This window comes from Bos taurus, chromosome 2 (assembly GCF_002263795.3).
Source record: "Bos taurus isolate L1 Dominette 01449 registration number 42190680 breed Hereford chromosome 2, ARS-UCD2.0, whole genome shotgun sequence".
Lineage (NCBI taxonomy): Eukaryota > Metazoa > Chordata > Mammalia > Artiodactyla > Bovidae > Bos > Bos taurus.
In genome coordinates, this window is record NC_037329.1 from 60,969,988 (window position 1) to 60,996,412 (window position 26,425).

Genomic DNA, 26,425 nt, shown 5'->3' on the forward strand with positions numbered 1-26,425 from the left:
TAAAGAGATGGGAATACCAGACTACATGACTTACCTTCTGAGAAATCTGTATGCAGGTCAAGAAGCAACAGTTAGAACTGGACATGGAACAACAGACTGGTTCCAAATAGGAAAAGGAGTACATCAAGGCTGTATATTGTCACTCTGCTTATTTAACTTATATGCAGAGTACATCATGAGAAACACTGGGCTGGAAGAAGTACAAGCTGGAATCAAGATTGCCAGGAGAAATATCAATAACCTCAGATATGCAGATAACACCACTCTTATGGCAGAAAATGAAGAACTAAAGAGTCTCTTGATGAACGTGAAAAAAGAGTGAAAAATTTGGCTTAAAACTCAACATTCAGAAAACTAAAATCATGGCATCTGATCCTGTCCCTTCATGGCAAATAGATGGGGAAACAATAGAAACAGTCACAGACTTTATTTTGGGGGACTCCAAAATCACTGCAGATAGTGACTGCAGCTATGAAATTAAAAGACACTGGCTCCTTAGAACAAAAGCTATGACCAACCTAGAAAGCATATTAAAAAGCAGAGACATTACTTTGCCAGCAAAGGTCCACCTAGTCAAAGTTATGGTTTTTCCAGTAGTCATGTATGGATGTGAGAGTTGGACCATAAAGAAAACTGAGCGCCAAAGAATCGATGCTTTTGAACTGTGGTGTTGGAGAAGACTCTTGAGAGTCCCTTAGCCTCCAAGGACATCAAATCAGTCAATCTTAAAGAAAATCAGTCCTGAATATTCATTGAAAGGACTTATGCTGAAGCTCCAATACTTTGGCCACCTGATACAAAGAACTGACTCATTGGAAAAGACCCTGATGCTGGGAAAGATCAAAGGCAGAAGGAGAAGGGGATGACAGAGGATGAGATGGTTGGATGGGATCGCCAACTCAATGGACATGAGTTTGAGTAAGCTCCGGGAATTGGTGATGGACAGGGAAGCCTGGCATGCTTCAGTCTGTGGGGTCACAAAGAGTCGGACATGACTGAGTGACTGAACTGAACGGACATTCCTCAATTCAATCAACTGAAGTTTGGACTCAGCCAACCTTTGCCCCAGTTCTATGCTGAATTTTCCTCTGCTCCAGTCCCTTCATGAATATGTATGTACCCCTAGCTTAAAACTTCTAATTTAGGTATTCAGGGAGACACTGCTTTGGGGAAGCTCTCTGGTGTTCTCTTAACTTGTAGTAAGCAATAATAAAGCCTTCCTTCTCCCCATCTTTGGTGTCTATTGGCTTCTACCCACAAAGAGGCAAACCCAGTTTTTGGGAAACATTGGCAGTGAAGTCTGAAAAGAGGAGAAAAACAGAAGTCTAGAGCAAGGTGAGGACTGCTGCCTGCCCTCAGTTCTCAGGGCTGCTGGCGTATAAACAGACAGCGAAACAGAATACGAAGTCCGGAAATAGATCCAAATGTATATGGGACACTATGACCGTCTCTCCAATCAGTGGAGGAAAACGGAGTTGAGACCCTGGAAAAGCTGGCTGCCACCTGGAAAAGCTGGCTCTAGCCCTCTATCTCCTTTGATGAGGACAGAGTGAACTGGGCAGATGGGGAACAGAGTTGGGCCAGAGACTCTTACCCTATAAACTTGTAAGTTTTAAAGTTGGACCTACTCAAAAATATTACCTACTTTAAAAAGTGAAAGGGCAAAAAAAGACAGTACTCCTGAACGATGAAAGAAGAAATGTCCAAGAGAAGAGCCTGGAATCTCACAGACAGGACTGGTTTCATGGGGAAATGAGCACACCATCCTTACAATAGGTTAAGCAGGATTGCCGTGAAAAACCTAGAAAAGGGCTCTTGGGGTCCTTCTGTGTCATTAGTCATTAGGTCACAAGCTCAACACAAATTCAAGCACTATCCAGAAAGGGGTAGAGTCTCTATGCCAGTTTTCCCAGAACTGCAGTGAAGTTTGCCAGATTAGCACAGATCTGAGCTGCTGGAGGTGTAGGACCCTGGACAAGTAAGTTTGAGAGGAGGCACAGGCACAGGGCCTGGGGGTACCACTGAAGCCATCAGATTCAAGAAATAAAGGAACAACAGGGCGAGGGAATACAGTAGGATCCCAAAGACAGAAGCACTGAGCATTCACTGAGAGAGGGCAGGGGAAAAAGAAGATCAAGAGACGTTTCTCTAAGTTCACCCTCTATTAGGCCTGGCCTTAGAAGAGTGCAGACTTCCAAAGAAGCTGGAGGCTGCATGTACTGACCTCGGAAAAATCTCTCAGGCCCCACTGTTGTCAGCAGTGATTTAAATTCAAGTGCCCAACTGATAAAAGTTTACACTTCCCAGATTTGAGGGACACAGGGTGCTTTTCACTCACACAGAGCTAATCCAGGGGAGTTGCTGGTTCCAAGGCACTCCTCCACAGAGCGGGAGGCCCTGTCCCACCATCCCAGCCTTCGATTTGTACCTCCCACCAGTGCTTCCTAAGAGGGCTCACTGCACAGGGCAGACGGGTCCCTCAGTGGGTTCCAGGTGACAAGAAAGAGAGAAGCGGAGAGCAAAATCAATGCAGCCCGTAAACTCTCATTCCCTTGACTCTCCCCACAGCTACAAGGACCACAGTCAAATTCAACTGATGTGGAAGGCACTGCTGAGGAATTGTCTCATTAACATTTTTCCTGATTATAAAAGAACTCTATTTCTTGCCCTCCTGGATCTTACTCTGGAGACTAGACACAGTGACATCATCATTATTTATAAAAGTATCCAGAAATAAAGGATGAAACATAAGAAAAAGAATCCAAACACCAATTACGCTACTACCAAGGTAACACTGTTCTATTGGTATATGTGTTTCCAATCTTAATAAAGCCTGGTTGATATAATTTGGATGATGTGTATTGTGTGACTCTTTTGCGACCCCAGGGACTGTAGCTCTGTCCATGGTATTCTCCAGGCAAGAATACTAGAGTGGGTTGCCATTTCCTTCTCCGGGGGATCTTCTCGACCCATGGATCAAAACTGCATCTCCTGCATTGGCAGGCAGATTCTTTACCACTGAGATACCTGGGAAGCCCCTAATTTGGATGATATTCTAAATGAATAGCATTAATATACTGTTAATACACACATGTATGCAAATATATTATTTGCCCATGGACTTAAATTCCTAATAATGTTCAATGATAACATATCATTCCATCCAAAAGTTATCCTGAATTTTATTTAATCAATCCCACAGTGTTGAACTTTTTTGGTGGTCAGTTTTCACTAACATAAATAATGTTGAATAGATAATGTTTACTTAAAAATGGATCTACATACCAGATCAAACCCCTAGGAAAATATTCCTCAATTTTAAGACTACTAGGTCAAAGGATATGTACATTTTTAAGGTACTACAAAGTGCCAAACTATCTGAAATAAAAGTTACGTCCATTTACATCTCAGCCAACTGTAGATTTTAACTTCTATTCTCTATATCAAACTCTAAAACCACTTCCCAGCTCAACTGTTGTGACCCAAACTGGAAGGAGGGTAGTGGCCTATCAAACTCATCCGTCTACAAGAAGAGGCAGATCTGAAACCAACCAGGGAGGAAGAACGCAGTGGCGATGTGCTTTTTGATCCTCAGCCTCCACTAACCTTGTTTCTGCTAACAACTGTCTAGGGATCCAGCTGAGGGCTTTTTTTCTTGACACCAAATATGTGGTGTCTTTTCCAACTGGATGTCCACATGAAACACAATGAAGCTGAATCCATTCCTCACCAAATACAAAAATTAACTCAAAATAGATCACAGACCTTCAGATAAGATCTACAGTTGAAAAACTCTTTGAAGAAAAGATAGTAAATCTTCATGACCTTGAGTCAGGCAAAGTCTTCTTAAACACGATACTGAAAACATAGGGAACAAAAAGAAAACCCAGTAATCAAAGTTAAAAGTTTCTGTGTTTCAAAGGACACCATCAAAAAAGTAAAAAACAAAAAAAAAACCAACCCACACACTGGAGAAAATATATGCAAATCATATATCTGATAAAGGACTTGTATCTAGAGTACACAAAGAGTTCTTACAACCTGATAACTGAAACACCAAAAAAAAAAGCCCCACTGGGCAAAAGATGGGCAATGGATCTAAATAGGTATTTTTTCAAAGAATGTTTACAAATGGCCAATAAGTACATGAAAAGATGCTCAAACATCAAAAGCTATTAGGAAGATGCTAATCAAAACCACAGTGAGATACCCACACCCACTAGGGTAACTATGACCATTGTTGGCCAGGATGTGGAGTAACTGGAACGCCAACACGTTACTGCTGAGAATGTAATGCGGCTGCCGCTTTGGAAAATAGTCTGGCATTTACCATATGACCTAGCAATTCCACTCCCAGGTAGGTATATGCCTAAGAGAAATGAAAACATAGGTCCACACAAAAACTTTCACATGACTATTTCTAGCAGCTTTATCACAATAGCTGAACAGTAAAAATACAAATGTTCATCTCCTGATGAGTGGATCAAACAAAATGTGGCATATCCATATAATGGAACACAATTTGGCAATAAAAAGAAATAAAGCACTGATACATGCTACAACATGGATGAACCTTGAAAACATACGCTAAGTGAAAGAAGCCACTTACAAAAGACCACTATAATATGATTTCATTTATACTGAATGTACACAATAAGCAAATGTATAGAGACAGAAAGCAGATTAGTAACTGCCTATAGTAGGAGGAGGAAAGAGATGAGGAGTGACTGCCAGTAGGTATGGGGTTTCTTTGAGGGTGATAAAGAAGTTCTAAACTTAGATTACAGTGAGAGTTGCATAACTTTATCAATATACTAAATACAATTGAATTGTACACTTTAAATGAGTAAATGGTATGTAAATTATATCTTAATAAACCATTAAAAAAAAACTGTTCTGGGCCTTTTGGAAGAGATACCATTAGTGATGCTGGACTTGGCACATTTTCTCATTTCACTCACCCCCCTACACCCCAAGAAATACAATACTGGGCAATTCTAGTTGGGCTACACATTTCAGGAGCCTGATCTGAGCCACCTGCTCCCCTCCTGGCTCCTCCCTTGCAGCCATGATCTATTCCCAAGCCTTCCATACTTTCTCTGCCATAGAGATGCTAAAGAAGACATTGTATACTGATCTTCAGAAAGACACTGTCAAAATTGACAGATGACACACTGAAACCACCTTTCCTTCTGCAGGCTTTGTTTCTAGGATCGTAAGCTCTGTGAGGGACGGTGGAGCCTGGTGGGCTGCCGTCTATGGGGTCGCACAGAGTCGGACACGACTGAAGCAACTTAGCAGCAGCAGCAGCAAGCTCTGTGAAGGCTTGAGCTGTTGACTCTGGCAAAGTCCCCACCCCAGTGCCTAGGCTATGCTTAGTTCAGTTCAGTTCAGTCGCTCAGTCGTGTCAGACTGTTTGCGACCCCATGGACTGCAGCACGCCAGGCCTCCCTGTCCATCACCAACTCCCAGAGTTCACTCAAACTCATGTCCATTGAGTCAGTGATGCCATCCAACCACCTCATCCTCTGTTGTCCCCTTCTGCTCCTTCCTTTAATCTTTCCCAGAATCAGGGTCTTTTCAAATGAGTCAGTTCTTCGCATCAGATGGCCAAAGTATTGGAGTTTCAGCTTCAACAGCATGCAACAATTCTGGATTACAGAAATGGCATATCCCACCTCCCCACCCCCACTCCCAATGATACCCACCCCAGAGACACATTTGAGAAACCCTTAGAGCAATGCATCCCCATGTATAATGTGCCTACAAATTTAAAGTAGGTTTTGGTTTAGTAGGTCTGGAGTTGGGCCTGAGATTCTGCATTTCTAACCAATACCCAGGAGGTGCCCAGGCTACTGGCCTGGGAACCACACGTTGAGCAGCAGGGTCCTAGGTTGTTCTGATGAAGATGGGTTGTCTTCAGCTACACTTGAGAAACATCATTCTAAAGTCTCATTGCTAAAGAGCTTTCTTCTGCATTCAGTACATGCAGGGCTCTTGTCTCGGCTTATTAATATTCTAAGGAAGAGGCTGGTTGAGCCAATATTGTGCTCATTAAGACCATTCTCTCTTTAAGCCACCCTCCCTAGCACAGTGGTGAGAAAAGCAGAATTAGCATCACCTGGAAAGTATTAGCAAATTCTTAGCCTTCACCCAGAGCTACTGAATCAGGAACAATGAATACATTTGAAAAAGTCCTATAAGTGATTTGGGTGCTCGCTTGAGTTTGAGACCCACTGTCTTAGGACAACAGAAGGTGTGTGTGTGTCTGTGTCTGTGTGTGTCTGTGTATGTGTACACAGGCACACACACACATGTGTGCACACACCATCCATCCCCTGTCCCTCCTCCCCTGCCCTCTAATGTGTCTTTTTAAATTTCTGGCTCTAATGTGTCTTGAAGCCTTCCTAATTGCTATTCTCTCTCTGGTGTCTCAAACAGTAAAGAATCTACCTGCAAAGCAGGAGACCCAGGTTCAGTCCCTGGGTCAGGAAGATCTCCTGGAGAAGGAAATGGGAAGCCACTCCAGTATTCTCACCTGGAAAATCCCGTGAACAGAGGGGTCTGGTGGGCTCCAGTCTATACAGACACAATGAGCCATTAACACTTCTCACCTGGTGAGGCAAAGAGGAACTTTTTTTAGTAAGAACAGCCGCCTCCACTTTATCCATGGGCAGAGCACATAAACTCCAGAAGTGCACATAAGCTCCTGTAGGGAATGCTAGAGGGGTCGTCCTCTTTCTATAACTTCAGGGAGGAAGTGTCAATGGCCCTGAAAGGGGCTTTTGTGGAACTGGTTTCACCTTCCCCCCACCTAGGCCCTGGGAACCCAACACTGTCGCTGGCAGATGAGTGGGGTCAGGGCGCCCCAGAGAAGAGAGAGAGCTGTGTGCTGCCCGGTTCCTCTTCTGAGTCAACGTTTTCAGAAGTTCTCTTCTGCTCTGCAATGGGCCAAAGTCAGCCAGCAGGAAAGGGAACCAGGAAAGGAAACCGATGCCGTGAGGGGTGGGAGTCTGAACTGGTGACCCAGCCTCAGTACACGTACAGGCCTAAAGGGTCACAGGAAAAGACAGCTTTGGCCTGAGCCATTCACATGGGCATGGAGGCTGTTCTTTGGGACCGAGGGCCGAGCACATCTGAGTCTTGCTTCATGCTTTGGCTAGCAAGTCTCCTTCATGAGTATTTCCCCAGCACCCAGACCAGTGGTGGAAAATGGGAGGAATTCAATCACTATTCCTGTGGACAGGCCACCTGCCAACTGCCCCGGAATCATCATCCAGCCCTTTTATTCAACTGACCAGGAAACTGAAGCCCTCAAAATCTGAGTGACTTTTCCACATCACATGGCCAACCAGTGGCAGAACCAGCCTAGAAACGGGACCCTCAGACCCCCAGAGTCTTCACCACTACCGCCCCCCTCCACCATGCCTCACACCCACCTGAAGTCCCCATGGCCCCCACTCATTGATTTTCTATCTGATCCAAGATATACCTGGGGAAATAGTTCAGGGACTGATTTTTTTAAGATGAATATTACATTTTGGTGCAGAGGAAGCGAGCCTCTGAAACAAGCTAGTCATTTCAATACCAGAGCTATTTTTAACCACCTTGGATCTTTGTCATCTCCAGCACCCAGTTCTGTGAATATTGCTGACAGAATGGCACCACACTGGGCCTGAGATGGCAGGCCCAGTCTATGATCCAGTTTTCCGAACTCTATTCAATCATGAAAAGCTAGCAAAACTGGAACACGTGATTGGGGCTGATTTCCTGTAAGCACTCCCTAATTAGTGAGAAGAGGCATGGTGACAATCCTTGTGGCTGGGTTTTGTTTTTTTTCAGTTTTACACTAGAAAAAAAGACTTTCTGTTTCAGACAAGGTCAAACAGTCCCAAGAAGAAAACCTCTCTACCTCTCTTAATGGAAAAAAAAAAAAAAAAAAAAAACCTTGAGTAAGTATAAATATTGATTAGATTCTATACAGGTACCTGGAAATAAAATTATTTTCTAAACTTACCAGAATGCATTACTTACTGTACATGTCACTGAGGCAGGAGAATAGCATATTAGGAAAAGCAGAGGGTTAGGATTTTTTTTTTAAGGGATAGAATGAGATTTGCAAGCAGCTCAGATGCAGTGTTTCTGAGCAAAGGCTATGGGGCTCCTCTCTGAGGGTTATGTTGGGCAGCCTCTGGTCTATGCACATTGCAATGACAATGTCCAGAAGGACCCAGAGGCAACTGCTATTCAGGAAATCTACTCCTAAAAGGAAAGAATCCACCTTCCAGTACTAATAAAATGTTTCAGGTAATAACATCAATGGCACTGACTGTTCTATTATAAATAATCTTGCTATATTTATCAGTCAGCTTTGAACTTGAAGAACCTTTATATTCATCACCATGCAACAAACCTATAAGGTCTATGCACCAGGCCAATCTTATTTATCTGTTGAGCACCTACCATGCACCAGGCAACAAGGAGCAACGTAGAGCAAAACAGAAATGTTCCCTGCTGGAATGAAGCCAACAGTGTTGTGGGAACGTAGATATTAAATAGTAATTCCACATGGAGAAAACTTTTTCTATCCATCATGCAGTAATCAGGAAAAGCCCTCTTTCCACTACACTCTTACAAGGCACTACAACTCAAAGATGACCAAGACATAGCCCCAGCCTGTAGGAACGTCCTCTCTGCTTGGGAAGAGAGACTCCAAACAAAAAATATGTCACTTAAAACAAAAAAGTATTTGAATTGAACGTGAAAAAAAATGGTAGGATATTCGCTTTTCCAAAAAAAAAAAACAAAAAGAGTCTTCTAAAAAAAGAAAAGGAGCCTTCTGGGCAGAAGAGAAAAAAGCATGGTGTGCTCAGGTGTGAGGGAGACTTGTAGTTGGGCTGGGTGGGCAGTGGTGGGAAGGCTGGCTTGTTCAAGGCCTAGAATTCTTATACCATAGACTTGAAACATGGTCTGAGCAAGAGGGGGCCTTTAAATCTCTAAGCAAAGAATCAAATCAACTTTCCATTTTAGAAAAAATAATTCTGTTGCCAAAGCAAAGAATGGATTTGAGGAAGACAACAGTGGAGTGAAAGTCATTTAGGTTACAATCTACAATCAGACCATTCAAATACGTAAACTGCGGGAGTTGGTGACGGACAGGAGGCCTGGCATGCTGCGGTTCATGGGGTAGCAAAGAGTCGGACACGACTCAGCGACTGAACTGAACTGATAAAGGAAAAAGGAGAAGACTGTTCAGTAAATCTAGGCTGATACTACTGTGTGCTAAGAGTGCCATTTACAGGGTTTCATTTAATCCTCACAACACATTTACCAAATATTCCCATTTTATAAACTGAGGCACAGAGAAGTTAAGGAATTTCCAAATGGTCATGGGTCTAGCAAGAAGCTGCAGGCTGGATTCAAAGCCACCCACACACCAGTTGTCTGCGCAGAGCAGACAGTCAATAAAAGTTTGCCTTGGCCAAGTGGGCAAGTGTTGATCGCCCTGTGAGAAACAAAAGCAGCGACTGTTGAGGCAGCTCAGAGGACAGAGAGGGGACAGAGGGACTCTCCCCCACCTGCAATCTCTGGAAGTGTCATCCAGCCCCTTTGTCCTCCAACGGAGAAACACCAGGGATACAATCACACAAAGAGCAGTCTCCGGTAAGATCCACCAAAACCTCATTAACTGAACAAAGGGTGATTAAATGGCAAGAAACAGACCACAGGGAACAGAAACTGTGGGTTCTGGCTGAGACTTCTCTTTCCACCCACTCTGCCTGCTCCGCAGGCCCATACATCACTTTCCCCTCAGACTGTTAATTAGAGAGACACCCGCCATCCTGACACAACACGTTAATTATGAAAACAGAGCACTGCGCGCAACATAACATGGAAATGAAGTGACATGCATCCAATTAATTAAACTTTCACAGCTCCGATCGGTTTTAATTAGGGACTCTATCCTTTTCGCTCTCCTCTTGATCGATAAATAAACTTTGCAATACATACATATTTTTAATCAATTAGCAAACGGTAGGGGGAGGGTGGAGTGTGAGTCAATTGCTAAGGGCCACCATGAACTCTTCCATCAGCCACCTATGTGCATGGTCCATTTTGATTTTCAAGCAACACAGGCTGAACCCCTGCAAACTGTTTCCAAGTTAAATCAAAAATAAGGGAGCTGAAAAATGGCAGCCCCATCACTTCCACGCCACCTTTCCTCATTCTTATCTGGCAAAAGGGACTGAGGGCTTCAGGAATTAAGAAATGTACAATGGCAACCCACTCCAGTATTCTTGCCTGGAAAATTCCACAGACAGAGAAGCCTGGTGGACTACAGTCCATGGGGTGTTGCTAAAGAATGGGATACAGTTGAGCATGCATGCACAGTGTCAGTGTAGGAGTTCAAAAGCTGTGTTTCTTTGGGTCATCAGGACAGTGTCTATATACCTCGACCAAAGGACAGCTCTTCCTCATTGACCAAGCACACAGCCCCTAAGGAGCTGCCCACAGATCACTTAGGCAAGATGAAGGGGTCACTAGCCTAGCCTCTTGAATCAGCCAGCCCAGACCAAGCCATTGCTGGAGTCATATAGCCAACAGCCAAATGGGCCTCATGTGTGTTCTTATCACCAACAGCCATCTAGTGCTTCTGATGGGCTGCAATGTTCTGTGTTCCTGTCCAATCTCCTGAGTGGACTTTTAAATGGCCACTGATGAAAAGAGAACGTCATATAGACGTTCTCTAAGCAAAAGGTCCATAACCAGAGAGTCAAGAGGAAGAGAAGTGAGGTATAGACTGTATTGGGCAGTTCAGGATGAAAAGCACAAAACAAGATATAAAAGCAGGGGACTCCCTTTAAGCAATAATCACCATGGGTATCTTCAAAGCACAATTCTGGGAAGTAGTGAAAGCAAAACAAGCACGATAGAGAAACCCCATACAAGATGCTGGGGAGGAGTCAAGCGGCACAGGCTGGCAAATATTCACACCTCCACCTGACAGACACAGCTAGTCGATCCCTGCTCCCTTCCATGCTGATTCCAGAAGTGACTTCAAAAATCCTATCAGTGAGTTTGACTTCAGAAACCTTGACTCACACTGGCTTCAACAGTATGGAAAGGCATTACCTCAAGTGATAGGAAATCTGGGAGGCCAGAGTAGGGGTGGACTTAAGGGTTGCTTGATTCAGTGGCTTAATGAAGTTGTTAAGTACCCAGTTTCTCACCATCTGTCTCTTCTTTCATCCTCACAGTTGGCTTCATAGTCATCCTTGCTGCAAGATGGCTGCAGCAGAAATCATATCCAGGAGAACAAGGCCCTGAGGACAGACAGAGATCATCATACTCTACCTGCAGGAAAAGTTAACTTTCCAAGAAGTCCCCAGCAAGCTTCTTCTCACAAGTCAGTCTTCAGAGCTGGGTTGCTTGTCCTTTTCTAAATCATTTACTGGCCCAAGGAAGATAATCCTACCTGCCTTAGACTTATCCAACTATGTTGGAATGAATGTTGGGAAATCAATTATCATATCCTCTATGGAAATCTAATTCTTCATAGCATCATGGAACCAACAACTAGCTATTGATCAAGCTGGCAACAGAGATAGCCATCTCTTGGCCACGCTTGGATTGTGAGAAGACTCAATGGCTGAGGAACTGGAGAATATGACTCAGTAAGGGTGAGGGAGTAGGAGGTGAAGAGTTTGAGTTCTTGGCACTGAGAAGTCCCATGCTCCCTGGCCCCAAAGATCTGGCACAACCTACCTAAACTTAAGAAGAAAAAGTGAAAAATTAGTTTTCAGTGAATGTGATGCAAGTCAGGAGAAGTCGTGGTTTCATATTATTGGCAAGAACTCAAGTCAATGTGCAGACTCTCAAGCAAGGAATCTAAATCAGTCATTAGCCTGTAAAAGAAAGGTCAAGAGACAGCCAGAAATCTAGAATTCAGGACCACAGAGAGCTACCACAAGCAACAGTCACACGAAGGACACTCAGAGAAGTGGGGTACCTAATGGATGAGACATATGCCAGTCTCTTTTCCTGGAAGAGATTTCCTCTTTTTCTGAGTGGTCATCTTAAAGATCCTTTCATGTGTCTTGAGGTGAGAAGGAAACATATAACAATCAGAATTATTATTTTAATAATAATAATGTGATCAGATCAGTCGCTCAGTCGTGTCTGACTCTTTGTGACCCCATGAATCGCAGCATGCCAGGCCTCCCTGTCCATCACCAACTCCCGGAGTTCACTCAGACTCACGTCCATCGAGTCAGTGATGCCATCCAGCCATCTCATCCTCTGTTGTCCCCTTCTCCTCCTGCCCCCAATCCCTCCCAGCATCAGAGTCTTTTCCAATGAGTCAACTCTTTGCATGAGGTGGCCAAAGTCCTGGAGTTTCAGCTTCAGCATCATTCCTTCCAAAGAAATCCCAGGGCCAATCTCCTTCAGAATGGACTGGTTGGATCTCCTTGCAGTCCAAGGTCTTCTCCAACACCACAGTTCAAAAGCATCAATTCTTCGGCACTCAGCCTTCTTCACAGTCCAACTCTCACATCCATACATGACCACAGGAAAAACCATAGCCTTGACTAGACGAACCTTTGTTGGCAAAGTAATGTCACTGCTTTTGAATATGCTATCTAGGTTGGTCATAACTTTCCTTCCAAGGAGTAAGCATCTTTTAATTTCATGGCTGCAGTCACCATCTGTAGTGATTTTGGAGCCCAGAAAAATAAAGTCTGACACTGTTTCCACTGTTTCCCCATCTATTTCCCATGAAGTGGTGGGACCGGATGCCATGATCTTCATTTTCTGAATGTTGAGCTTTAAGCCAACTTTTTCACTCTCCACTAGTAATTATCAAATATTGAAAGGAAGGGGGAAGATGAGAGATGAGAGTGCTGGACGTGGGATGAGCTAAGTCCTCATTTTTCATAATGGGAGTTAAAAAAATATTATCTAACACTCCTAATTCAAGAAACAGAGGTATAACATATTATAAGGAGATAACAACCAGAAGAATTAAATCTAAACAGATCAAAGCAGGGGCTGGGGAGAGGTAACATCCAGGCAAAAGACTGCTGCTTGCCACTACAAGCTCTTCTATACTATTTCTCTGATAAAACACTGAAAACAAAAAAAAAAATCTTGAGAAAATAAACTGTTGTTCACATTCACTGACACATAGGTGTTTAGCAATTATATGTTGAATGAAACAATGAACTGTCCCCAGTGAGAGCAATCATGTGGTAAGCACCCAGCTAAGAATGTGACAAAGCTGTGCTTCACTCCCCAGAGTTGAAACTCTGGACTTTCTTAGGTGGAAAGATGTGGGGCTGCCTATGTCGTCCTCTCTGGACTCTCAGTCTGGGCCTGGCCTCTTATAAGCCTAGAAGAGCAATTTGGAACAGCTGTCAAGTTGAAATTCTGACATATGAAGAGTATCTCCTCTAAGTGATTGAGTCCCAGTCTTTCACCGTATCTCCTAGAGTAAGTCCCATACTTGATCTGGGTGTGGACCAGGTACCCAGCTGAACAGCAGCATTCAGAGCTATCAACATGAGTAATGTACCCACAGTGGGATCTGCACAGAGAAGTCAAAGGAAATGGTTGTTATCTAGAGCTGTCTAGCAACTTGACCTGATGGCCTGACGCCTAATCAAATGTCTACAACAGATTACAGCACAGGTCAGTTCACTCAGCTACTGTACCCAACTCCCCTATCTGGTCATGGGCGCTGATCAAGGAGCTTTCACAATAAATTATTTTCCTGAGGATTTTCAGGAAAAGAACTTCTGATGGTGATAGAATTTTCTTCAAATGCACAGTGGGAAAATCCCCTTAAGGACCAGTGCATTCCTGGCAGGTCACTTTATGTTTTCTTTGATGATTCTGGAAGGCCTTTAAATTATAAACAATTGTTCCGATGTAGTGATTTGTGGTATATATTGGGCAGGAACTGACTAAATGGGCTAGAAGGGGACGTGGAGCAAGCCACAGAGTCCTTGGGAGGCCAAGGTCTGCCTGGACCGTGTCTGCTGCAGGAGACCCCACCATCAGGAAGAGTCCCACTCCTCCTCCCCATCCTCCTCTCCCGCTCATCCAGGGCTGCTCAGAGGATCAAGGGATGATGGCCACAAAGCTGCTGTGAGGGTAAGACCACCATCGGCCACTGTGCAATCTTTGCATTCCCTAATGAATGATTTTGAGGGACTTGCTAAGTGAAAAAGAAAACACAGGCAGACAAAACTTCCCAGCACAGAACCAAGCTGTCACCCACTCAATAACTGTGTCAAACTTCTGCTGCAGTGAGCCAGGTCTGCTGCAGTTATTTGCAAAGTGGGGCTTGCCAGATACTATGCCTTCTGCCCTGGTTTTGCTATTGTGTCATGACCCACAGATGATCAGCCTGAAAGGATGGTACAGTTAATCAAGGATATCCGGACACAGACTGAGAAAGTCTGTATTGTTGAGCTGCCAGTGTGGTCATCTCCAGCTGGCCTTGGGTGTCTCAATCAGTTTTAGCCAAAGAAAAATAAAACCCAGGAGTACTGAAGCACCATTGTTTATATTATCTCTCCTTATTTTTAAGGTGCTGCGGTTATGGTAACATGTGGCACCACCGTGAAATTGATCTGAGGTGGACTCCCAGAGAACACAGAGCTTTTGTTACTCAAGGGACTTATGCCAACAGTGATGTGACATCTGTGTATTGATCAATATCAAAGGCATCCCTCCCGGGATGAGAGGACAAGGGATCATTTGAATTATCTCCTTTCCAGCCTTTCTCTGTCCATCTGTACTTCCTGAAAGGTCACGGAGCCAAGAAGAGGAGCACCCAATAATGGTTTGGGGTGGGGGATCACAATGACTGCTGTTTACACAGAATAATAACACAGCTTCAGCTTCAAGGAAGAGTGCCCCTTGCTGGCTCATGACAGCCAAGCAGAGGAAGCAAAGAAAGAAAGAGAAACGCTTGTATGAGGCAGAGGGCCCCTCGATCTAGTTTAGTCATTTGTCCCAATGATTTATAGAGGGGCTGTTCTACAGCGTTTTCACTCCAATAATGAGTCATTTATGGCAGATTCCACAATGCTTGCTTGTTTTACTGACATACTGGCCAGCAAGAAGACCCGTGGAACACTCTCTCCACAGAAGATTTCCCTCCACATCTGGGAGGCTAAAACCCCGAGATGGTCAGGTTTCCTCCCAGGGGCACAGGCTCCAGCCATGATTTGTAGTGGGTCAGCCTGACCACAAGAGGGTGCCCTGTGGTCACTTTTCCCTCTCCCTCAGCTCTAGCTTGGCATCCCTCCTGAGTCTGGACAGAACCAAATGTCAAGTGCATCACATAAATTAATACTAACGGTTTTTTGTTTTTTGTTTTCTTAAGAATGTCTCTTGGGATGATGTCTGAGTCTCACCATACATAATTATTTTGCTTTTGGCAATACCCTTTGACCCATGCTATTGTGTACCCTAACCAAGGAATTATTCTCTGAACATTGTGCTTTCATGACAACAGCTGCTCATGTTTGCAAACCACTTATTTCAAAACAGTATACTATTCAAATCTCTGTGACTCTAGGATGCCAGAGAACAAGGACAGAAGTGACCCTCTCACCAGCTAATTCAGGGCTCATAGCTCTGACATGATGGCCATTCTATGGGTTTTCCATCCCACAGGTTTGATCCCCACCAATATCCTATCTGCTCTTCTATCACAGGTCTTCCCAGCCATCTTTCTCTAACGGGAAGATAATGATGCCTAACACCGTGGGTCACAGAGAGCTTTCAGCCGTGTTAAGGGAATGAACAGGTTTCATCATTCCTGCAACAAAAATCTCAATTTACAAGCTGGGTGTCTGTAACTCCCTTGGTCTATGGCCACAGACCTGAGTTTTCTCTGTGTAAAACTTACTGGTCCATCAGAATGGATGACAGTTTTCCTTCTTTTCTCAGCCATCATTTTCCTCTCTGATCTCTCTCTGGAGCCTTCCAAGTCACAATACCAATCAGTGGGCAGTGTGCTCCTATGTAATTCTTTCTGGTTTTCAACATATTTTCATTGCATTATCACACTGGCATCTCATAATACAAAGTGGAGGGGAGGTGAGAGAGTACTCGTGAATTTTTTCAGCTCTCCGAAGCAAAATCAGTTGGTTTGTTCTGTGTTCCCATATTGTACATCCCTTTACGATAAATATTTTCACTCTGTTGTCATTGTTTATTTACCAGGTTCTACCACTGAGTGCTTCCCTAAGGCAGGGACCAGATCTATCTGGCATGCATATTAAGTTGCTTCAGTCGTGTCCCACTCTTTGTGACCCCATGGACCATGGCCCACAGGCTCCTCTGTCCATGGGATTCTCCAGGCAAGAATAGTGGAGTGGGTTGCCATGCCCTTCTCCAGGGGATCTTTCCCACCCAGGGATTGAACCTGCATCTCTTATGTCTCCTGCATTGGCAGGTGGGTTCTTTACCTCTAGTGCCACCTGGGATCTGTCTTACCATCTTTCTATCTCCAAAGCTTTGCACAGTACTTGACATACAATTAGTACTGAATAAATGTTCATTTGAAATATGACACTCACTTGACAATTAAGGTTATCAGTCTCCCAGGGGGAGGGGGCAGGTGTACCACATGCCATATCCCCTGTCTGAAATGAGTAAGGAAGAACCTGCGTTAGCACACATATGGTCCGACCAGAGGAATAAACAATCAGTGAGAAAATATGCATTGGATGCTGACTTTAGAACAAGCATCCTGATAAATGCAGAAGATTTAATAAAGAGACATGATCAAAGTCCTAGACTTCCATCCAGTGATTAGTGTGGTCCTTTAACTTCTGTGGGTTTCAGCTTTAACTTATTCAGGATGAGCAGTTTGGAGGATAAGATCTATAAAGGCTCACACAGATGTATCCATGTATCTGGCTTCTTCAATAGCCCATTAATGTTCTTTTATTATTGTATTTTGGCCCACCGTGGGGCATGTGGGTTCCTAGTCCCCCAACCAGGGATTGAACCTGTGTCCTCTGCATTGCAAGGCAGATTCTTAACCACTGGACCAGCAGGGAAGCCCTCCCTCATCAATATGCTTGTTGGGCAGATGCTACATGTACATTTGCATAGATGCACTGCACACAGATGAACAGACACAGGTGTCACCGGTGTAACAAGACAATATGTCATGTTGCCAAGAGGAATCAAGGTGGAAAGAGCAGACCAGACACCTTGAAAAATGTCTAGAAGACAAGAGCTCAGGGAGCAGAAGGCTGCACACAAACCGGACTAGCGTGTGAGTCAGGAGTGACTGAGAAGGGAGGTAAATGAATCAAGAGGGAAGTCCATTGAGTGTGTATTCAGAGGACAGACAATAGTATCAGGAAGCAGGGGAACGGCTTTTCCCACAGTAAATGCCTGTCTGTGAAAAGAAAATTTATGTTTAAAAAAAAAAAAAAAGCTGTCTCCACTTCTGTTCAACGTCTCTCATCTGAACTCACTCCCATTTCATTTCTTTCTGCTTGCACACTAAGTTGCTTCAGTTGTGTCCGAGTCTTTGCAACCCTATGAACTGTAGCCCACCAGACTGGAGTGTCCACGGGAGTCTCCAGGCAAGAATACTGGAGTGAGTTGCCATGCCCTCCTCCAGGGGATCTTCCCAACCCAGGGATCAAACCCCCATTTCTTGCATCTCCTACACTGGCAGGCAGGTTCTTTACCACTGGCGCCACCTGCTGCTGAACTTCAAATCTAGATTAAGTTTTACCCCACTGTACAGTCTCATACCATTCTGAACTTTTACTTTATGGCAAAAATCTCAATTATACCCGTATGTAGGGTATTGTTTGTCTGTTGCCTTTTTTCCTTACGGGATTAAGAGGCCTCTGAAAGCAAGACTTGACCTATTTGTTCATTGTTGAATCCCCCCCAAACCTAGAATATAGTTAAGTACTTATAATAAATGTGCAATTAATAAATGAAAATTGGCCAAATTTGGAAAGTGGGTCCCTGTCTAAATGGCAGGGCTGCTTTGTAGGCCCCAGTTGCTGTGGCTGCTCAGCAGCTTATCCCCAAGTCAAGCGAGGACATTACTGACAGGTGCAAACTCAGCCTGCCTTGCAAACCTGGACCTGGGCCAGCAGCTGGAGAAACACTCCCATGCGGTTTCATCAGCAACCCCTGTCTCTGGCTGCTCACCACATCCCCTCCCCATTTCCTCTCAGTCAAAACAGAAGATTACACTCCCTTCCAAACAAACGTCTGATGATCTTCAGACCCCTCCCAGCCCTCCTCAGTTGCACTAAACGAAGCATCCTGCCTCCAACTCATCCTGTAGTAAATGACACTGTCTGTACACACCCAAACCCCCACCTGTACAAATGGATGCGTGCACGCTCAGTCATGTCTGACTCTGTGTGGCCCCATGGACTGTAGCCCACCAGATTCCTCAGCCCATGGAATTTTCCAGGCAAGAATACTGGAGTGGGTTGCCATTTCCTACTCAAGGGGATCTTCATGACCCACGGATCAAAGTCGTGTCTCCTGCCTTGGCAGGCAGCTTCTTTACCACTGAGCCACCTGAGAAGCCTTGCACATCCCTGGAGCAATTTGTGTTTAAAAGATCTGAAGCAACTCATTCTCAGAAAGCAGAGGTGACCCTGTGAAGCTCACATAGCTAAAAACCCATACAATGGAGCAGAAAAAAGCAAAGCTGTTTATCATCACATGAGTTACTACGCAATGCTCACCATCAACCAGCTAAAGGCTTCCTTACTTTGATCCTGTGAATCCTTACAATACCCTGTGAGATACATCTATCACTAATCCAAATTTATAGTAAGACCAAAGTCACAGATTCATTACATCTCCAGCCCAAAATCATTCCACTTGAAGTCAAAGCTCTGGATTCTACTGTTAGTTATTCAGTCAGGTCCGACTTTGTGACCTCCTGGACTACAGCCCTCCAAGCTCCTCAGTCCATGGGGTTCTCCAGGCAAGAATACTGGAATGGGTTGCCATTCCCTTCTCCAGGGGATCTTCCTGACCGAGGGATCCAACCCCAGTCTCCCACACTGCAGGCAGATTTTTTACCATCTGAGCCACCAATGGCTCCTAACTCAGGCTTCTAAATCCTGGATTCTAACTCAGGACCAAATCTGACCCCATGGCCTAAACTCTTTCCCCTGCATATTCATCACACAGATAGTGAGATGACATCTTCCCTAGCTTCTCACTCACTCACTCAGTTACAAACTCCTTAAGCAATGGGGCTACATTATAGGAAAAGTGACCTATGATAAAAAGTGTTTGGTGGGAGGATTCATGCAGAGGGGTCTTTCTTCAGAAAAATTATAAATCCAGTCTCCAGTGTCCCATATCCACTCTCCCCATTTTTTCCAGACATGGCCTCTCTTTCTTTCTCTCCCATTCACATCAGAGACTGGACCTTTGATGCCTCTGCAGAGGCCTCCATTCAGGTCTTCCCTTCTTCCTTCCAATTACTTCCCCACCACTCTTGAACTTAGTCAGTTTTCCAGGAGGAGCGCCTCCAGCAAACCCAGCACCTGTAACTAGCACATGCCTGCCCTGCATATAGATCATGGTAGGTGCACAATTCAAGCACATCTTATTCACAATCTCTTTACAATCCAAGTGCATCTCACTTCAGCCAAGTCTTTACTGTTAGTTCTGCAGTAAAGTCTCATTCGGTTCTCCAACACGACTATCTGATGCTGCTGCTCTTGGCCAGCATTTCTGTCATCCTGGGAGTAACAAAACTCTCACAGCCCTGGGGGCGCCCCCTACCCGGGGCTCCTGTACTCACATTTTAACAGAGAAGGCCACAGCATGAAGGCTGTAGGTATAGATGTTTTCCTCCTTGCATTGTCCTGCCCAGCCCTCTGAAGCCAAGAGCTTAGAAATAGCTCCTATATATTGAGCACCTACTGTATACCTTCCTTCCTTTTTCCATTTGACCCTTAAAAACACTCCATAAGTAGACAGTACTGTCCTAAATTTACAGGCGAAGAAAATGAGATCCAGAGAGATCAAGAAAGCTTCCCAGAAAGTACAAAGGATTTGGAAGTCAGCTTTGCCTGACCCCAGAACTTATAGTATCAGTCACCACACTAAGCTGCTTCATCCACTCTCTCTAAAAGACTTAAGACTTTGCAAAGCAAAATCCAGCTCTCCCCTTCCCAGACAATGCTGGCTAGAAGATCAATCCGGGGCACTGAGTATAGACAGCACGCAGAAGAGACTGCATATGACATACACGCAGACATTTGTGTTCTAATCTGCAATAAGACTTCTGCTCCCAGCTCTGAGGTTTCTTCCTGTATAATTGTTCCCACAAACCCAGTTTGATTTGCTGCTCCTCTTATTTATTCTTTGAATTAGGATTGTTTAGCTTCATTGGATCAACCAAACTTATAAATGGCAAATTAAGCCAGAGGACAATGTACTACACGCACACATTATTGATCAGTCAGAGACAATGCAGAGCACGAAACAGGCCTTTAAACACATGGCCAACATTTCTGCGAATATTGATGATTCTCTCTAAGGCTTTTTAATAATAGCTTGTGTGTTTTGGCTTTCGAACTGCCTAACCTTTGGGTGATGAAATCACAGCATGTTATTTTAATCTCTTTATAATGGACTGAAGTTCAATTCAAATAAATACATCTCCTGAGTGCCCTCACCAAGAGGCAGGAAGGGTCCAGAAGCAGGTCTTACTGCCTGCCACAAGGATCCTGAAAAGGCTGAACTGCCTCCTCCAGCTGGAATTTACAAGGGCTACTGGGTCTGCTGCTCTTTTGTCTAAGCCAGGGTTCCCAAAATGTGGTCCCCAGACTGGCAGCATCGTCATCACCTGGGAAATCGTTAGAAATGCCAATTCTCAGGCCTTCACTCCGACTGACCCTACATCCACATCACCCATTAGTAGCCACTGAATAAATATGCTCATTGAGCACAGGGAGAGGGATGAATACAATGGAGAGCACACGAATGGATGCTGAATGTCACCTCCTTCCCATTCGTCCAGTGGAGGCTTCTATTCCCCAGCACAGTGATGCTCTAATACAACCTGCCTCTGAGTCATCTGAAAACAGATTTCTGTGCCCCACCCCAGAGTTTCTGACTCAGCAGGTCTGGGCTGAGGGCCAAGAACACACATGATAACAAGTTCCCTGATGCAGACGCTGCTGCTGGAGCTGGTTTGTGGACCACATTTTGAGAACCTCTGTCCCAGAGATAGGATTTGCCTATTTCCAACTCCAGGCTCTCTTTCAGGCTTTGGATATCAGACTTGTTTTTAAGGCCATCTCCCTAAACTTTTGGAGAAGGCAATGGCACCCCACTCCAGTACTCTTGCCTGGAAAATCCCATGGATGGAGGAGCCTGGTAGGCTGCAGTCCATGGGGTCGCAAAGAGTCGGACAAGAGTCAGACTGAGCGACTTCCCTTTCACTTTTCACTTTCATGCATTGGAGAAGGAAATGGCAACCCACTCCAGAGTTCTTGCCTGGAGAATCCCAGGGACGGGGGAGCCTGGTGGGCTGCCACCTATGGGGTCACACAGAGTCGGACACGACTAAAGTGACTTAGCAGCAGCAGCAGCAGCCCTAAACTTTTAAAACTTTGGTTCAAAATACTGCCTGATGCCCAAAGAACTAAAATCAAAGCAAGAATGAATTTCTTTATCTTTCAAAGAACAAATGAGACCTTCAAAATGCAACAGCTGCTTTCTTCATTCAGGAACTAGAGAAACAGGGATGGACAGTTGTTAGGAGGTCAGGGTCAGTTTTTCTCTGCTGAGCAGGTAGAGAACACGCATTCTGAATGTCTGGTTCCTTTTAGAACGAGGTTCAAAGGAAGGTTGCTCTAAAGTCGCTGGTAGCCATCAGGGTTCGCCCAGCCCAGCTGCATGATGGCAGGCCTCAGTCAGGAAATGCTGGATCCAATCCTCTGGGGGACTGACTACCCAGAGCAGGACAATAAGCCACAAACTAATATATTTCATGAAACCAAAATAGGCTACAGCTCTTCATCCCAGGAAACCTGGCACTGAAGACATTCCCCACCCAGCAAATGCAAACCCTGGAGCAGAGACCCAAAGTAGGGCTGTGGGCATTCTGTTCAGTCTTTAAAGACAGAGCCACAATTTCTCACACTTGACAAGAAACACAGGGCCACTGTCTGCTAAGATGGGAGCAGAGAGACAATGGGGCAGCATAATAAGATCTCTGGTTCCCCCCAAAGCATCTGGGACATGTAGCCATCTTAACTACACAGCAACTGATGGTGACCTAAAATTATACATTGAAAGGTGCATTCAAATTTTTACATCCTACACAAATGGAAAGGTGTCCCCAAATCTATCCTCTTGTGGTTAGCCAAAGCAGGGTGCATTATAAGCAGCAAGCATCATTTTGCATGCCAGAAATGGGGATTTGTGGTTAGTGAAATATGAGTACTTAGCGACAAGCACACATGAAGAAACTTACAGCTCATCCAGAACACATGGAGACCACACTGAGAGCGAAACTGCTTGGAAAATGCAATTCATCCTTCTCTGGTCAACCTCCCGCCACTGTCACCTTTTCCAGAAACCTGGTTAGAGCTGAAATAGGTAAGATTTTGCTTCACCGGTACATTTTCCACCCAAATGTCTCAGAAAGAGTTACTCGTGATTCACATAATTCTAACTAAAATGTGTTTTTGTGCTGGAATTATCTGAATAATTATTTCCATTTTCCTTGGCTTTGGCGACAGAACCCCAAACTTTGTACGATCCTTGCCTTCACTGGATTAGTTCACTGGATCCAGTGTTTCCAAATTTGGCTTTTCCTCAGAATAACATGCAGTTTTGTTTCTTTGTTTTGTTTTTCAAGTAGGGATTCCATGTCCCAGTCCAGACTGCGGAGTTAAAATCTTGTGGAGAGGAAGAGAGAGCCAGAAAGCTGTGCTGGCTTCTAACACATATGCAGGAACAGTAACCCAACTGAGGGGGTGCCCTGACCAGTTAGGTTTATGCTATGCTATGCTAAGTCACTTCAGTCATGTCCAACTCTGTGTGACCCCATAGACGGTAGCCTACCAGGCTCCCCCGTCCCTGGGATTCTCCAGGCAAGAACACTGGAGTGGGTTGCCATTTCCTACTCCAATGCATGAAAGTGAAAAAAGTGAAGTTGCCTAGTCGTGTCTGACTCTTAGCAACCCCATGGACTGCAGCCTACCGGGCTCCTCCGTCCATGGGATTTTCCAGGCAAGAGTACTGGAGAGGGGTGCCATTGCCTTCTCCACAGTTAGGTTTAGGAATGGCTGAACCAGGGAACTTCCCTGGTAGTCCAGTGCTTAAGACTCTGTTTCCACTGCGGGGGGCACAGGTTAGATCCTAGGTCAAGAAACTAAGATCCCACATGCCTTGCGGTGCAGCCAAAAAAAAAAAAGAAATGGCTGCACCAGATAACATGGCTTTCCAGGTCTCAGAGCACATTCTCTGTTTTATTTACAGAGTGAAGTAAATAACTTTGAAAGACCTTCTTGACAGAGACAGGACAGAAAGAGATTTGTCCAGAATCTGAGAGGCTCACACAGGAAGAGTCAAGAGCAGGTCCTCTAATGACCTGTTTCTAACCCATCCTCTCCTATCCTCAGAATTTTCTCATTTGCTGTAGGCACGTAGACTCAAGTTTACCAGATACACGGTTGCACGGGCCTTCCAAAGCTGAGAAATGACTCGCTTCCCTACTCTACTCCATCTGCACAGAGGCCTTGTAATCCATCCCAGAATTCTGGCACGCCACCACGGACAGGAAATGAGGGCAAACAAAGACATATGAGAAAAGGGTCAAGTTGCTGGGACTCTTTGAACAGGAGAATCAAAGCCTTGGGGAGGAGCTGCTCACGGCTGGGAAGGCACTGGGGGCGGTGGGAGACGGCCCGAGGCAGCTGGTGTGGCAAGCCGAGCACCCTCCACCAGTACTCACGCCCACACGGAACATCTGTTCACGCCCATGGACATGCAGGGAGCTTTTGTTGTGACTAACTAGGGAGGGGTTGGGGGGGGGCGGTGGCGTGGCAGGGGGGCTGTGGGGGGAGGGAGAAGAAGGCATTTGGTTGGGGTGAGGCTGGGAAAAGAGAAGAAAATGAACAGTTTGTCTTGGCACCTCTAACCCCATCAGCCTTGCGGTTTGAGACTCTGGTTATGAAGGTGATGGTCAAACACTAGACCCTGTTCTCACCAGAGGCTTTTATAAGGTTTTAGCAAAGCAGAGCTGCTCCTAGACCCAGGAAATTCCAAGTTGGGTGAGAACCTGTCTTAGGGTCCAGAGAAGCAGAATCACTGTGAGTGATGTGGAATAAGACATTTATTACAGGGGTCAGACCTCATCCAACTGTGGGAAACAGGAGAGATATTGCCTTTGTGAGTGCGTGCTAAGTCGCTTCAGTCATGTCTGACTTGTTGCAACCCCATGAACTGCAACTCACCAGGCTCCTCTGTCCATGGGATTCTCCATGCAAGAATACTGGAGTGGGCTGCCATGTCCTCTTGCATGGGTTGCCTCTGTGTCTGGTGCTAAACTTGAAGTTGCTGATCGGATCGGCTAGAAGAAAAACCGTATGTGGAGAAGAGCAAGGACAAACGAACCTACAAGAACGAACGGGACCTGCATCTATCTTCCATCACCTCAAGTTTCCATGCCCTGGGTGATTTGCAGGAGACAAGAGCCGCCTCCACTTCCAAGCTGCATATGCACCTGGCCAGGGACGCCCAGAAGCAGAGGACCTGGAGGGAGCTGCCCCAGCCAGAGAGCAGACCAGTGATGCTCACCATTGGAGTGGGAAGAATGGCTGCTGTTTCCCTCCTGCCTTCTAAACCTCAGGCAAAATGTCTCTCGTAAGCAACACTAACTTGATCCTATAGAGAAAGGGAGATTCTGTGGAAGGGCATTCTTGCAAAAGCACAGTAAGGTTTCCTCCCTGCTCTGAGACTGATTTGGGCTGACCCAGTGTTTCATTGGTGGCTCAGCAGTAAAGAACCTGCCTGTAATGCATGAGACGCAAGTTTGATCCCTAGGTTGGGAAGACACCCCCCCCTCCCCTCCCTGGAGTAGGAAATGGCAACCTACTCCAGTATGCCTGTGCCTGGAAAATCCCATGGACAGAGGACCCTGGCGGGCTACAGTCCATGAGATCACAAAGAGTCAGACATAACTGAGGCTAATCAACAACAACAGCCTTTCAGTAAGTTTGGACTGAATTCTGGAGTTCTCCCAGTGGACAGAACTCCAAAAAAGAACAGAAAAATGAATGCAGCTTCTCAGGTCAGCTTGCTGGGCAGTACATGTCAAAAGTGTCTTGGGAAGAAAAGGGAGAACACGAAGACTCTTCCAGGAGCAAACAAATGAAAGCACAATCTGAGACTCCCTTGGGAAACTGGGGGACACTGTGGGCATGCAGGGGGTTACATGCAGTTTGCACAGAAATGGAAAGGTGACCCACTTTGTGTTCAGGGATGGGGATGCCTGGACAAGCTGGTCACACCAGTGAGTGGCCTATTATAGTGAGAATTTCACGAGAATTTCTAATTTCCCTAGCACTGCAACGGAATCTGAGAGCCATTGCCTGGCTCTCCTCTCCAAACACCCCGTCAACCCCCTACTCTAGCCCCATCCCCCACCCCAACCCAGTCTCCCGGAGGCAATCCACCTCCCAGGTCTCTAAACACATCACGCGCTTATGTGCTCTGGAACCTGCACATTTGGTGTAGCCTCCACATGGAGAGCTCCCCCTATTCCTGCCCTTCTTCACACCCTACCTTGGATAACAGATTCAAATTCCAAACCTCAGGTCAGGCGTCCCGTCTTCCCTAACCGCTGGGTCATTTCATTTAAGGGACTCTCCTGTGTACTGTCTATTGATAGAATTTTGAACTCACCATTTCCAAGGCACTTTATTTTTAAGGAGCCTTACTGTGGCTAGATAGTATCATCACCAACTCAGTGGATATGAATTTGAGCAAACTCTGGGAGACAGTGAAGAACAGAGGGGCCTGATGTGCTACATGGGGTTCAATGAGTCAGATATGACTTAGTGAGTGAACAACACAAACTGAGGCCTACAGTAAACTGCACATATTTAAATTAAATACTCTAAATTCCACACATAAGCAATATCATATGATATTTTAAAAAATGACACAAATGAGCTTATTTACAGAATAGAAATAGAATCACAACAAAGAAAACAAACTTAAAGTTACCGGGGATGGAGAGAGGGTATAAATTAAGAGTTTGGGATTAACATATATATACTACCAAGTATAAAATATATAACCAACAATGTCCTGCCGTATAGCATGGGAACTAAAAAGTAAAATAAAGTGAATAACTTCATACATCTTTGACATA

The 26,425-nt window shown here is 45.0% G+C and overlaps 1 long non-coding RNA gene across 2 annotated transcripts in view; it reads right to left on the bottom strand.

Annotated features, from left to right (window-relative positions):
- The window catches only part of LOC112442665 (uncharacterized), a 308,112-nt gene that overhangs the window by 124,431 nt on the left and 157,256 nt on the right, over nt 1–26,425 (bottom strand). For both annotated transcript variants that reach the window (XR_009491735.1, XR_003030908.2), the window contains exons 5-6: nt 11,232–11,324; nt 6,539–6,614 (exon numbers count right to left, since the gene is read on the bottom strand). This is a non-coding gene — a long non-coding RNA (uncharacterized lncRNA). The remainder of the gene's footprint in view (nt 1–6,538; nt 6,615–11,231; nt 11,325–26,425) is intronic.